The sequence below is a fragment of the Amblyraja radiata genome, chromosome 18 (genome assembly GCF_010909765.2).
Source record: "Amblyraja radiata isolate CabotCenter1 chromosome 18, sAmbRad1.1.pri, whole genome shotgun sequence".
NCBI lineage: Eukaryota > Metazoa > Chordata > Chondrichthyes > Rajiformes > Rajidae > Amblyraja > Amblyraja radiata.
Genome location: NC_045973.1, coordinates 11,007,566 through 11,022,135, shown reverse-complemented (window position 1 = coordinate 11,022,135; position 14,570 = coordinate 11,007,566). Strand labels below are relative to the sequence as shown.

At 40.2% G+C, this 14,570-nt stretch overlaps 1 protein-coding gene across 7 annotated transcripts in view; it reads left to right on the top strand.

Moving 5' to 3' along the window:
• Positions 1-14,570, top strand: part of foxp1 (forkhead box P1) — a 486,565-nt gene that overhangs the window by 141,090 nt on the left and 330,905 nt on the right. The window contains exon 3 of one of the 7 annotated variants that reach the window (XM_033036700.1): positions 11,609-11,665. The exons of the other annotated variants lie outside the window; for them this stretch is intronic. The gene's annotated coding sequence lies outside the window, so the exon portion shown is untranslated. The remainder of the gene's footprint in view (positions 1-11,608; positions 11,666-14,570) is intronic. 7 annotated transcript variants of the gene reach the window in all.

The following is a 14,570-nucleotide window of genomic DNA, read 5'->3' as shown; positions in this document are numbered from 1 at the left end:
TATATATATATATATATATACACACATATATATACACACATATATATATATATATATATGAAGATATCTGGATATGGTACAATCCTCTGTCAGACATAGCGATAGTAAAACTATAACATAAAGTATCAGATTAGTTCCTTGTGAAATAATCTTTCAGTTAGAAAAAAATGTCATATAGTAATACACATATTGCACAATGTAGGTATGTCAAAAAACATAGATCAGTGCACTGATACATATGCAAAATGCCCATTTTGTGTTATTTTATTATACAGATGGATGTATCTTGCTTCAATGCTTTTGTGTGTCTGACAACCCTAGTTATAATTGGGATTGGAATCAACACTAAAGCCAAAAGCACCTCAATAAATCAGTAAAATAAGCTCAAAGCATGTCGCCAGTTTAAAAAATCTAATTTTAGTAGCAGTGGGAGTCAAAGAACCAGAAACAGAAAATTACCCTGGATTAGGATATATTATTGCTGAAATGCGTGAAGGGGTAGGTGCAAACAAGAGGTCTTTATTCATTGTTTTATCAGATACACACGGAATTAAAGCTTGGAGAGTAATATTTAGAAATAAGTAAAAGATGGAACAACCTAAAGCAATTTGCCCAAAACTAGTGTAGTGCATATTTGAACACTCATGATAAATCTAGAAGGGAACAGGAGGGACATAATTTAGATGTAATTTCTTTATTTAAACCAGATACTATTGCAATGTTTAAGAAACATATAGACAGTTACATGAATAGGATAGGTATACAGGGATATGGGCCAAACGCAAGCAGGTCGGACTAGTGTAGGTGGGACATGATGGTCAGTGTGTGCAAGTTGGGCCGAATGGTCTGGTTCCTAATTCGTATATGACTCTACGACTAATACAGAGACATCAGTAATTTGAATTTGGATTTTAATGATCCTTTTGAAGTCATGGTGAAGCAGGATTTCCACCATCCCATCTGATGCTTCAAACTCTTGATTACATTTTGTTAGAGTGGGAATTCCATTCTAGATTCAAGGAATAAATTCCTAGCCTGCTCAACCTCTCCAGACGACCCTTTTCCATTAGAACATTACCAATATATGCATTCATTCATCAGAATCCATTCACTTCATCCTTCAGCCGTTTTGGTTGTTCTTTTGTGTGCAGCAGATTGTACATAACTAAATAATTGGAGAATCCAAACTTACTTTGAATCATTCTCCAGTCTACATCATCTTTGGTTTTACCAATGGGCACAATATTCAGAATGATTTCTATTTGGGGAAGTAGGAACAGTCATTCCAAAAATATTGTACAGAGAATGAATATTGTTCATGAATTCATTGAACATTGAGCCACGTCTGAATATAAAACTGAAGTATGATAGTGAGAATTGAGAAGCCAATCAAACAAAAGAAACTAAATTGCAGAATGAGTCAGCAAATCTCAAAATAGTCAAATGATCGAAAGTCTGAAATTGATTTGATTTTCTTTGATAATGATATTCTTTGCTGATTGAGTACAAGAGCCCCTGTCCCACTTAGAAACCTGAACAGAAACCTCTGGAGACTTTGCGCCCCACCCAAGGTTTCCGTGCAGTTCCCGGAGGTTGCAGGTGGTTGCCGGAGGTTGCAGGTAGTGGAAGCAGGTAGGGAGACTGACAAAAACCTCCGGGAACCGCACGGAAACCTTGGGTGGGACGCAAAGTCTCCAGAGGTTTCCGTTCAGCTTTCCTAAGTGGGACAGGGGCATCAGGGAGCATCTAATCTTTTTGGATGACATCTTTGTGAAGGGTGTAAGAATACAGCAAAGAAACAGGCCCTTTATCCCAACTTGCCCACATCGACCAAGTTGTCCCATCCACACTAGTCCCACTTACCCGTGTCTGGCCCATATCACTCTAAACGTTACCTATCCATGTACCCATCCAATGTATTTTAAATGTTGTTATCATACCTGCCCCAACTATCGCCTTTTAGTCCTCAGTTCCTGAAACTCCTCCAGTGATACATTGGAACCCAGCTGCCTATACCTGCCCAATACCTCCTTCTTATTCTTGACCAGCACCTCAATTTCACTCGTCATTCAAGCTTCCGTACATCCACCTGCTTTGTCCTTCACTCGAACAAGACCTTGCACTATCGGGCAGCACAGTGCCGTAGCGGTAGTGTTGCTGCCTTACAGCGTCAGAGACCCGGGTTCGATCCTGACTACGGGTGCTTGTCTGTATGGAGTTTGGACATTCTCTCCGTGATCTGCATGGGTTTTATCCGAGATCTTCGGTTTCCTCCCACACTCCAAAGATATGTAGATTTGTACGTTAATTGGCTTGGTGTAAATGCAAACTTGTCCCTAGAGTGTGTAGGGTAGTGGTCGGTGTAGACTCGGTGGGCCGAAGGGCCTGCTTCCTCACTGTATCTCTAAACTAAACTAAACTAAAGTATTGTGAAGAAGCTCCCACTGCCACAAGATTAGCACAGTACTAGTACAGCACAACAATAGCGTCTTCGGCCCACAATGTCTGTTCGAACTATTGTTGCAGTGTGCGATTGGAAAATCTGTGAAACAGGCTCTGTAGGGAGCACGGAGAATCTGTGTTTATGTATTTTAAATTCCGTACAGAAAGTTTTATTTACACATTAGGAATTTGAAATGCCATGTGTGCTTTGAAATAAGAAATTAGTGCACCTATGATTCCTGAAGCCATTCAACATGTAGGGGAAATCCTCTGAATCTTTACACGAGTGGCAGAAATTTTACAAGTTGGTCGAAATCTCTGCGACTATTGTACTAGAATTGTGAGTGGCAAACTAGATGACATCGGTCCTTGTTATTCCGTCAGCTCTTAAGTTCCTGTGTTTACCTCTTACGTTAAATAAGACCCCAAAAAGAGTATTTTGTAGTAGGCAACATTTTTATTGTTAACTTTTGACCGCTCTTTCCTTTGAGTCCTTTTAAAACTATACTGTAAATACTTATAGTGTTCGCAAGCCACATTCTTGACTGATAAGACAATTAATGTTATCCAGATATGTTATCCTTTATAGCTTTTCTGAAATATTTAAAAACATTTTATGCAGGGTAACTTCCAAGAGTTGATGATCTGCCAACGTTATGGTCTACCATAAGTTTATTGATGGAATTACTCAAGTGCGTTTATTACTGCTAATAACTTTTCAGTCTGCTGCACTGATTCTTCACATAAGTTTTCTGTGTCCTTCTTGAATTGACTGTTCCAGTTACTTATGTGCAGCTTATGTGGCATCTGCTTACAGTAGTATTTCTTCACTTGCTTAGCGAGTGCTTAACTTAATAAATAACTTGGTCATAATCATTTCATCTGTGACTATTGGTGCACAACATCCTTGTGTATCAGTATTCTCAGTAGATCACATTAATCAAACGGTAAATAACTTTATGAACTTTGAATTAGAGTTATACAGCATAAAAAGAGATCCTTCAGCACAATTCATCCATGCCAGCCAAGATACGCTATCTAATCTAATCCCACTTGCCCATGTTTGTTCCATATCCCTCTAAATCTTTCCCATCCACAAACCTTTCCTATCCAAGTGCCTGTCCAGTTCCCTTTAAATGCTGTTGTAATATCTACCTTAACTACCTCCACTGATAACTCGTTGCAAACACCCACCACTCTCTGAGTGAAATTGCCCCCCGTGTTTGTATTAAAACTTGCCTTTCTCACCTTAAACTTATGTCTTCTATTTTTTGATTCCCCTACCCAAGGTAACAGAGTGTGCATTCATTCTTATCTATTCCCCTCATGATTCTATGCACCTCTGAAATACTACTGCTCAGCCTCCAGTCCTCCAAGGAATAAAGTTTAGTTTAGTTTAGTTTAGAGATACATTGTGTAAACTGGCCCTTCAGCCCACCCAGTCCAGTAATCACCTGTGCACTCGTTCTATCCAACAACCTAGGGGCAATTTACAGAAGCCGACCAACCTACAAACCTGCACGTCTTTGGATTGTGCGAGGGAACTGAAGCACCATGTAACATTTTGGAATTTTAGTTAAGCTTTATCTTGGTTTAATTCTATACCCTGGATGTGCATAAGGAACACATCTAAGGGCAGTGTGATACCCATGGACATTCCCCAAATCCCCTCTCATTAACCTTATCTCCCCACTGCTATTAACATTATCGTATCCTCAATGCCAAAAAAAAGCTCTAAAAAATGGAGCATACCAAATTTGTAATAAAACACATACAGTTTTAAACAAAATAATAAACTAATTGTGTAGGATGGAAAAGGTTTTTCCTCATCTCAGTCCTAAATGGCCTACCCTTTATTCTTAAACTATGGCCCCTGGTTCTAGACTCGCCCAACATCGGGAACAATTTTCCTGCACATAGCCTTTCCAATCCCTTAAGAATGTAATACATTTCTATAAGGTCCCCTCTCATCTTAAATTCCAGTCAATATAAGACCTGTTGATCCATTCTTTCCACTGTGGAATGGTTCCACTCAAGGGAGAGTTAAGGACTAGAGGCCATAACCTCAGAACTAAAATACGTTCTTTTAGGAAGGAGATGATGAGAAATGTATTTAGTCAGAAGGTGGTGAATGGTGAATTCTTTGCCACAGAAGGCTCTGGAGGCCAAGTCAGAGAGATAGATTTTTTATTAGTACAGGTGTCAGAGGTTATAGGGCAAAGGCAGGAGAATGGGGCTAGGAGGGAGAGATAGATCAGCCATGATTGAATGGTGGAGTCGACTTAATGGGCTGAATGGCCTAACTTTACTCCTATCACTTATGACCTTATGACATGTCCATTTTCAGAGCTATTTAATTTAGTCTCCATTATATAAATACAAGTTATTTTTATTCTCCTTACTTCACTATCCAATGGCAGTTATGCATTAGCCTATTTAGTTTTTAAATAATAATATCAATTTATCCAACTACTAATATTGTACATATTTTATTAACACCAAATTATGCTGTTCATCATGTCCATTTTCAGAGCTATCAAATTTAGTCTCCATTATATGAAGGTTAGTTATTTCTATTCTTCTTATTTCACTATCCTATTGACATATTTTACTGAGTTCCCCACTGCTTTACATTTTTTCATCACATTCAACAGGTTGATCTTTTTTAACTTTGTACTTGGAATGGTTTTTGTTGCCTTTGGTTCACCACACCAATGTTTGCACATTTAGCAATGTGGCAACCAGAAATGCACATAGTGCTTCGATTATTTTGCTGTCAAAGTTTAATGCGCTTCCTGTTCACCTGACCATGTGTGGAACCTTTTGCTTTTTTCCTGCTCTGGGTTCTGCCCAGAGTACTTATGCTCAGTATTGATACTGGCAGCTGTTGCTGAGCTAACCTCTTGGATAGTTGCATCTTGTTTGGCTACAGTCTCACTCTCTGCTTTAAACCATGAACCGTGCCTGCGCTCCAAATGCGTCTCATGCATTTTAAAAAAAAGCTTTGCAGTTCGGAACATAATTTTCTAAATCTGAGAGATTTGCTAATAAATCTCTTTCTTACGCAGGGCATTCTAATTTTATCAATTAATACAGTACTTGATTAGTTCGGGTGCCAAAGGTTATGGGGTTAGAAAGGAGAGATAGATCACCCATGATTGAATGGCAAAGTAGGCTTGATGGGCCGAATGGCCTAATTCTTCTCCTATCACTTATGATCTTATGATTAATGATTATAGAAATTACTCTGAATTAGTCATTCCATTTGAACCCCATTTGAGATGTCAAGTGTCAAGGGTGTTTTATTGCCATATGTCCCAGGTAGAACAATGAAATCCAGTTAGTTTCCAATTCCATACAGGAGGTAAACAAAATTGTGATGTTCAAGTCTTGCCTTTATGAAAATCATGCTGTTTATTGCATAGTTGTACTCTACTGCTCTAACAGTTCTTGAAAGTTTCTTAAAACATTTGAAAGTAAAAGCTCCCATTTCTGAAGGTATTTGGACATTATAAATAACATGACCACCAATATTTGTGTGCCATAATCTTACCAAATCTTTCTTTTTGACATCTCTGCAACACTGCCACATAACTGCCCTGTCCTATGCATGCAAATATACACCACACACACACACACATGCGCGCACGCACACACACACGTACGCGCACACACACACACACGCACACATGCGCGCATGCACACACTCACACACACACACACGCACACACACACATGCGCGCATGCACACACACACAAACACACAACCTCTGTAATTTGTTTCATTTCTGAAGTTCTAACTTTCTGCCTCAAAAGACTGCCTAAGTTGAGTTTTGGCCTTTTGGGTACAAAATCAGTTAAGGTCATCCTTCAACGGCGCAGTGGTGCAGCGGTAGAGTTGCTGCCTTACAGCACCAGATTCCCCGATTCGATCCCGACTACAGGTGCTGTCTATATGGAGTTTATACATTCTCCCTGTAACTGTGTGGTTCTCCAGAATCTCCGGTTTCCTCCCACACTCCAAAGATGTACAGGTTTGTTGGTGAATTGGCTTGGTATAATTGTGAATTGTCCCTAATGTGTATAGGGTAGCGTTAGTGTGCGGGGATCGCTGGATGGCGTGTACTCGGTGGGCCGATGGACCTGTTTCTGCGCTGTATCTCTAAACTAAAACTAAACTAAAGGACATTTAGCGGAGTCTGAAAGTCGCCTGCCTTGCATCATCACTCTGTATCCATTGGGTAACACTGCATTGTTTGGATCAATAGAATGGAACCATTGCACACTCTGCTGCTCCTGATACAGTATGCTAACTGTGCATTTAAGATGGTGAATGGTTGTTTTTTTTAAGAGTTGTTGAAGTTCCATTCACCCACACAAGTTAAGATTATGCCATTCATCTCCTGACTCAGGAGGTGAATCACTTTTAAAACAAAATATGCCACAGGACCTTATGGTCCATATCAAACTGCTCCCGAACGGCAAAGGTAATTGTAAAGAGTCATCGAGTGATACAGCGTGGAAACAGGCCCTTCGGCACAACTTGCCCACACCGGCTAACATGTCCCAGCTACACTAATCCCACCTGCCTGTGTTTGGTCCATATCCCTCCAAATCTGTCGTGGGTCTAAAGCTGTGGGTCTGAAATTTTCCTTTTTCGAAAGTCATTCATGAACCAGAATTTCTGTTGAACTTGAGACAATCTGTTGGCTTCACTGCTACATTTACTGAGGTTTTTAAAAAAAAGTTCTAGATGAGTTTTAATTAATTGAATTGAATTTCTCTAGCTGAAAGGTGGAAAGCAAACTTATCACTCTGGATGAGTCATCTAAAATTTTGGCTGTAGTCCACTAACTCAGTCACAATGCTGTTGTATCCTTTTCATACTTGTTACTTAAGATGGCTAGTCCAGATAAGTTTCTCATGATCGCAATGCTGTTCCTTACGAGGAGGAGGTGGATAGACTCTGTGAAGTTGAAAATTATAATTTGCGAGCATTTGCCTTGTGTAAATATTATGTGCCACATAACAGCCCGGGCTTAAATATGTTTCTGATGTGTGTAGGCAGGAATTATAACTTTTATCTAAAAGGTTACAAATGGTTATGAATACAAATAAAAGCTTGTTTGATTTCTAAATTTTCACAGTTCTACCTAAAAGTAATTGAACTGAAAAGTTAATTCTGTTTCTCTCTCTACATATGTTTTTACCTCAGTTTTCCAGAATCAACAATTTTTGGCTTTACAAATTCTGAATGGAAGTTCAATAGTTTTCAGTTATCCCTCATGTTTTTAAATTTGGTTTTGGAACACCCTCGACTTAAATTACAAGAAAGGCTTTATTCTCAGTCTCAACAATAAAAACCTCTCAAACACAAAATATAGTCGGTTAAAATCTAACAGTTATGGCTTCCGCAGTTTCCTTCTGTCTTTTGGACAGTACTAACATTTTAAATGTCAGAGGGAAGTAAATACATGGCTACCGTCCAAAACAAAAAGAGTAGGATAAATCTCCGGGTTTGAAGGCAGGATTGTAGGAAAGGACTTTGTACAATTCCTGTAGCTTTCTCCCAATGGCATTCCCAAATATTGGTTTCTGACCGATGTGGAAATAAATATTTGTAATTATGGATGTACATGTACTTTAAAATCTAAATAGTTTCAGAGAGGCAAATTAAATATGCACATATTGTTCACATGATTGTATGAGTTTGTTGTGATTATTGGCAGGACCTGTGCACCCTCTGGTAATATTTTACCACCAAAAATATTTTTACCACCTGCAAACGGTTTTCAGGACAGACCATTTTTATTGTATCTGACATTATTCTTTTATGGGTATTAATGTTCATCTTTCACGATCCCTGGAGATATACACAGACATCCATTCAGATAATTGCTACGTACCCAGACAGTGCCCTGTTAGGGATCAGTATGTGAGTGGAATCCGTCTCTCAGGTGAATTATGGATGGGAATAGCCATTTGACTTATTTGAATGTAGCGGTCTGGAATGTCTTGAAAATACCTACCATCGTAATATTTTCTTGTTTTCCAAATTATTTCATGGTTTTCATTTCTGTTATTTTATGGTTTGTTTTGATGCCCCTTGTAAGTGCTAAGGTTGTCACATAGCCAGTGACAGCAGCATGTAGCAGACAGCACAGTAGCGCAGCAATAGATTTGTTACCTTACAGCGCCAGAGACCCGGAATAGATCCTGACTACAGGTGCTGTCTGTACGGAATTTGTACATTCTCTCCATGATCAACATGGGTTTTCCCCGGGAGCTCTGGTTTCTGCCAAAGACATACAGGTTTGTAGGTTAATTGGCTTAGTGTAAATGTAAAATGATAGTGTTTGTAGGGTAGTGCTAGTTTACGTGGATTGCTGGTCGGCGCGGACTCAGTGGGCCGATGAGCCTGTTTCCTCGCTGTATCTCTAAACTAAACTAAACTAAACTAAACTAAACTAAACTAAACTAAACTAAACTAAACTGTTGTGAAAAAGCTTCCACTGCCACAAGAACAGCATGGAATAGTGCAACACTGCAATAGCCTCTTCACCTTACGATGCCAACTATTGTTGAAGTGTGTACAGGTTTGTAGGATAATTGGGTTGGTAAAATTGTAAATTGTGCGTACAGAATACTGTTAGTGTGCGGGCTTCGTGGGTCGAAGGGCGTTTTCCATGCTGTATCTCTAAACTAAACTAAAAACTAATTTATCGATTCCAATTATCTTTTGGCTAACCTTTAAATCCTCCATGGAACCATCTCATCCACAACTCTACAAATTCCGTCCAATTCCACTTTCTGATCGCGGCCTTGTACTGCTTCCTAACGTGCCAAGCTTTCGAGTTTAAAATTCTGACCCATATCTTCATGTCTTGCTATGGCCATCTCCAACAGCCCCTTGTCAGTTAAGGAGGAAAATCACTGTCTGGGTCAGATGCTTTAAGTTACTGAAGTGGCACTTTAAATCGCTGAAGTGGCACTTGAAAGAATGGACTTGGAGACAAGGCCAGGATTCACCTGCTGCTGGGTCTCTTTATGTACTGTTTTTGGCACTGGTCTGTTACCTTCTCTCTACATACAGAATTAGATGCAATACATCATGCCATGGACTAACCAATGCATCACCCACTCAGTGATAGACTCCATTTAATGCTTTAATACATTTGTTCATATTACTACAAAAAGGTAATGTAGAGACATGGATGAACGCAGACTATATTGACAGAGCTATCATTACTTAAGAACATCATATTGAAAAAGCTTATTTTTAAATATTTTTAAATATTTGAATTTTCTTATTTAACTGCTTGAGACTCAAGTAGTAAAGCTTTGTGCTTAATAATTTAGTTTAGTTTAGAGATACAGCACGGAAACAGGCCCTTCGGCCCAGCGATCCTCGTACACTAACACTACGCTAAAATTTACAATCTTTACCAAAGCCAATTAACCTACAAACCAGTACGTCTTTGGAGTGTGGGAGGAAACCGGAGCACCCGGAGAAAACACAGGAGGTCACGGGGAGAACGTACAAACTCCGTACAGACAGCACCCTCAGGATCGAACCTCTGGTGCTGTAAGGCAGCAAATCTACCGCTGTACCACCGTGCCACCCCTAATACTTAATAATACTCTTAATAATTACTTATTAGTTATTAATAACACCCCAATAATACTTTTATGTTAGGAAGCCATGCATTGTAAAACTTTTCAACGTAAAGCTTCTGGGTGAAAAATAGGAGAAACAATTAGTTCTACACCATTTTTTCCAGACTTGCTTTGAAAAGGTATTTTATGCATAACTAGAATGACATCTAATGACATCTTGTAAATGTGTTTCAGAGGATTTCCCAGTACTTGTTTTGTACAAGTACATCTCAGGTAATCATTTACCTGGGAACCAGGGAATTCAAAATGGCAAGGAAATGAATAGCACAGTGTAAGCATAATGTGATATTTTTATAAACATTATGATACGAGCAGGAAGTACAAGAGAGTGGAAGCATCTTTAATTAAGCGCACAAGCGATTTTAAAAATTAATTCCTAGGCCAACATGTATTGCCCATCTCTAACCACCCTAGTGAGCCACTATTTCCTTCGCTCCATAGATGCTGCCGCACCCGCTGAGTTTCTCCAGCACTTTTGTCTACCTAGTGAGCCATTGGTGGTAGTGAGCCATTGCAGTCTTCTCATGAAGACACTCCCTTGAGTACTGATGAGGCAAGCGGCACTGGGTTGGGCCCAGTGATGATGAAGGTTTAGTAATATGTTTAAAATTTAGAATGGTGCATGACTTGGAGGTGAACATGCAGATGGTGGTTTTCCCTTGCACTTGCTATCCTTGGCTTTCTTGGTGGTAAAGGTCACACTCTTAAGAGTAGGAAGGCTGATGATGATTTGCAATGAAGATAGACACAAAATGCCGGAGTAATTCAGTGGGACAGGCAGCAACACTGTTTCGGGTGGAGACCCTTCTTCAGACCCTTCTTCAGTCTGATGAAGGGTCTCAACCCCAAACGTCGCCTATTCCTTTTCTCCAGAGATGCTGCCTGAGCCGTTGAGTTACTCCAGCTTTTTGCATCTATTGCTTGGAGTAGCCTGGTGAGTAAATGCAATGCATTTTGTAGATGGTACACATTGTGTTGATAGTGTAGGAAATGAATGCCCTGGGTGGGATTGCGAAAACAAATGGCTGATCTGCACTCATGAGCTTCTTGAAAGTTGTTGCTTTAGCTCTTATCCAGGCAAATGGAGATTATTTCACCATGCTTCAGACCTTTGCCTTGTAGATGGTGAAAAACATAGAGGGAATCAGGAAGTATTCAAGAGGTAATGGGTGATCTGATTTTGGCTTCAGTTACGTCATGGCCTGATCCTGTGACCCCTGATTCCATTCAAGTTCAAAAATCAATTTCAGCGTTGCTTATATTGAATGATAGAGAATGTAAAAGATACAGAGGGAAAAAAATTATTCATCTCCGTTTAGACAGATGACCATTTATAGGGAAAATACTTTCCCTCTTTCTAGGTTCCCCATGAGGTGGACATCCTAACAATATCTATTCCCTTCAGCATCTTGGAACTTTGAATTAGATCATATTTTATTTTATTAAACGCCAAAGAGTTGGGATCAATCTGTTTAATTATTCCTCATAGGACACTCCCTTCATCCCAGGAATCAAAGAAGTGAACCTTCTCCGAGCTGGCTCCAATGCAAGTATATCCTTCCTTATATACGAATATCAAAACTTTACACAGAAGTCCAGATTTGTTTTACTTAAGCTTTGTATTATAGCAGCAAGCCATCCGTAGTTTTGTGCTCCATTCTTTTGCAATAAATACTAACATTCCATTTGCCTTCCTCACGACTTGCTGTGCCTACACGTTAACTTCCTGTGTTTTATGTATGAGTAAACTCTCTGTAAACTGGCTTTCTGTCATGAACAATGTTTCTACCAACCATATTTCCCCACATTATACTTCGTCTAACACATGCTTGCCAACAGTTACTTTTTTTACTCTCTCTCATATTTTCCGATGTGTGCTAGAGAAAAGTTTTTAAAAAATCCCAAATCCTCTTGCTCTCAAACTCATACTCCAGCTCAAAGACTCTTAAAGTTGGTCAACATCAAGACATTTAATGCAGATGTGGCAATTTAGGACAGTCATTCACTGACGCTTAATCTCCAGCTTTTAGCTGTTAATATATTAATATGAAGGCTTACTTGCCGACGAATCTGCTAAAAACAGATTTGCACACAGGTAATCACTTGCCATTTCTGCTTGTTCAATATTTATACTGGTCAAATTGCTGAAATCAAATACTTTGAAGACAGATTTTCACCTTAATCAAGTGCAAAACTTGCTTGAATTATGTTAAGGTTTTGACTGTTTGATCAAATCAGACTCCTAATATAAAACTCCCAACTATACTTATAAAAATAGTTAATACAGTGATTTAATATAAATTTTGGTTTTATCTTTAACTAGACTAAGTGGGACCCGTTGGGTCCCAGCATCACACAGGAGGGCTGGTCATCCAACGCAATATTCCACCTCTCCACCAATTCTAATATTGGTGGCCAGTTGGGGGGGGGGGGGGCTTTCTGGAGCGCTAGTATGGGTGTTGTGGGCTGAAGGGACTGGTTTCCAGAGGGCTAGTATGCAAATTTTGCACCAAATGGATTCTTGGGCTGGCGTCTCAGTCAATCAAGCCTGTTGTGCTGGCAACTCACTCATGGCTGGTGGGCTGGTAGTTGACTCACGGCTAATCCTTGAAATTATATTTCAAGCAGGATATAAGGCCACCAAATTCAAATGCAGTTTCTTTCCACTTCTAGCAGGGTGCAAGGCCACCAAATTCAAGTGCAGTTTCATACCATTTGAAGTAGGGTGCAAAGCCACTAAAGACAGCGAGTCGTGACCTCTACCTCCTCCATCTTGCAGAGACTGAGCCACACCCACATTTCCGGGTTTTATAACCCCTCTCTCCCCCCCCACCGGAAAAGGTGTGGCTTTCATGGAGTGATTGACAGGATTGACACCATTCTCAACATTTAAAAAAAAACTAATAACACTTTTATTTTTCATTGATGGGACGAATTCTCTGCACCTGCTCAGCGGAGGGGGACTGAGTAAGATGGCCAAAAATCACAGCCGTAAGTGGTAGCGTTTTATCTAAAATCAATATACAGTGCAAACAGGAAGTAAGTGCATTTACAGTAGTGCCTTTTAACTTCAAGCCAAAGCACCCAAGCCACCATTTGCAGTAAGTAGTGCCTTACAACTTCATGCCACCATTTGCAATAAGTAGTACCTTTCAACTTCATGCCACCATTTGCAGTAAGTGATGCCTTTCAACTTCAAGCCAATGCACCCAAGCCACCATTTGCAGTAAGTAATGCCTTTTAACTTCAAACCACACCCAAGCCACACCCAAGCCACCATTAACAGTAAGAGGTGCCTTTCAACTTCAAGTCAAAGCTCCCAAGCCACCATTTGCAGTAAGTAGTGTCTTTCAACTTCAAGCCAAAGCAACCAAGCCACCATTTGCAGTAATAGTGCCTTTCAACTTCATGCTACCATTAGCAGTAAATAGTGCCTTTCAACTTCAAGCCAATGCACCCAAGCCACCATTTGCAGTAAGTAGTGCCTGTCAACCTCATGCCACCATTTGCAGTAAGTAGTGCCTTACAACTTCAAGCCAAAGCTCCCAAGCCACCATTTGCAGTAAGTAGTGCCTTTCAACTTCAAACCAATGCACCCAAGCCACCACTTGCAGTAAGTAGTGCCTTTCAACTTCATGCCACCATTTGCAGTGCCTTTCAACTTACTGCAAATTGTAGCTTGGGTGCTTTGGCATTAAGTAGTGTCTTTCAACTTCAAGCCAAAGCAACCAAGCCACCGTTTGCAGTAAGTAGTGCCTTTCAACTTAAAGCCAAAGCACCCAAGCCACCATCTGCAATAAGTAGTGCCTTTCAACTTCAAGCCACACCCAAGCCACAACCGCCACCATTTGCAGTAAGTAGTGCCTTTCAACTTCAAGCCACACCCAAGCCACCATTTGCAGTAAGTAGTGCCTTTCAACTTCAAGCCACACCCAAGCCATCATTTGCAGTAAGTAGTGCCTTTCAACTTCAAGCCACACCCAAGCCATCATTTGCAGTAAGTAGTGCCTTTCAACTTCAAGTCAAAGCTCCCAAGCCACCATTTACAGTAAGTAGTGCCTTTCAACTTCAAGCCAAAGCAACCAAGCCACCATTCGCAGTAATAGTGCCTTTCAACTTCATGCCACCATTTGCTGTAAGTGGTGTATTTCAACTTCAAGCCACACCCAAGCCATCATTTGCAGGAAGTAGTGCCTTTCAACTTTAAGCCAATGCACCCACGCACCCATTTGCAGTAAATAGTGCCTTTCAACTTCAAGCCACACCCAAGCCACCATTTGCAGTAAGTAGTGCCATTCAACTTTAAGTCAAAGCTCCCAAGCCACCATTTGCAGTAATAGTGCCTTTCAACTTCGTCAAAGCTCCCAAGCCACCATTTGCAGTAAGTAGTGCCTTTCAACTTCAAGCCAAAGCAACCAATCCACCATTTGCAGTAAGTAGTGCCTTTCAAC